This window comes from Caenorhabditis briggsae (assembly GCF_000004555.2).
Source record: "Caenorhabditis briggsae complete genome, chrX, whole genome shotgun sequence".
Classification (NCBI taxonomy): Eukaryota; Metazoa; Nematoda; class Chromadorea; order Rhabditida; family Rhabditidae; genus Caenorhabditis; species Caenorhabditis briggsae.
In genome coordinates, this window is record NC_013491.2 from 12,941,402 (window position 1) to 12,942,588 (window position 1,187).

Sequence of the window (1,187 nt, forward strand, 5' to 3'; positions counted from 1 at the left end):
TCAGCTCAAAGTTTCTATGTGTGACGGAAGACGACCGTCTGTTCCATATATCTCGGTTTCTGTAAGGGCTATCAAAAATCTGTCAACTGATAAAATCTTAGCACAAGTGTTGTTAACATTTCTTCAGTTGTCGTATTTTTGCTAACTCGCATAAGAACCTCTCAAATTCAGCTCAAAGTTTCTCTGTGTGACGGAAGACGGCCGTCTGTTCCATATATCTCGGTTTCTGTAAGGGCTATCAAAAATCTGTCAACTGATAAAATCTTAGCACAAGTGTTGTTAACATTTCTTCAGTTGTCGTATTTTTGCTAACTCGCATGAGAACCTCTCAAATTCAGCTCAAAGTTTCTCTGTGTGACGGAAGACGGCCGTCTGTTCCATATATCTCGGTTTCTGTAAGGGCTTTCAAAAATCTGTCAACTGATAAAATCTTAGCACAAGTGTTGTTAACATTTCTTCAGTTGTCGTATTTTTGCTAACTCGCATAAGAACCTCTCAAATTCAGCTCAAAGTTTCTATGTGTGACGGAAGACGACCGTCTGTTCCATATATCTCGGTTTCTGTAAGGGCTATCAAAAATCTGTCAACTGATAAAATCTTAGCACAAGTGTTGTTAACATTTCTTCAGTTGACGTACTTTTGCTAACTCGCATAAGAACCTCTCAAATTCAGCTCAAAGTTTCTTTGTGTGACGGAAGACGGCCGTCTGTTCCGAAAGTTTCGTTGCGATCTTATTTATCGCGGTTTCTGTAAGGGCTATCAAAAATCTGTCAACTGATAAAATCTTAGCACGAGTGTTGTTAACATTTCTTCAGTTGACGTATTTTTGCTAACTCGCATAAGAACCTCTCAAATTCAGCTCAAAGTTTCTCTGTGTGACGGAAGACGGCCGTCTGTTCCATATATCTCGGTTTCTGTAAGGGCTATCAAAAATCTGTCAACTGATAAAATCTTAGCACAAGTGTTGTTAACATTTCTTCAGTTGACGTATTTTTGCTAACTCGCATAAGAACCTCTCAAATTCAGCTCAAAGTTTCTCTGTGTGACGGAAGACGGCCGTCTGTTCCATATATCTCGGTTTCTGTAAGGGCTTTCAAAAATCTGTCAACTGATAAAATCTTAGCACAAGTGTTGTTAACATTTCTTCAGTTGACGTATTTTTGCTAACTCGCATGAGAACCTCTCAA

The 1,187-nt window shown here is 39.0% G+C and overlaps 1 protein-coding gene across 1 annotated transcript in view; it reads right to left on the bottom strand.

Annotated features, from left to right (window-relative positions):
• The window catches only part of CBG11049, a gene marked incomplete at both ends in the record, with an annotated part of 8,215 nt that overhangs the window by 5,982 nt on the left and 1,046 nt on the right, over window positions 1–1,187 (bottom strand). The window lies entirely within an intron of this gene.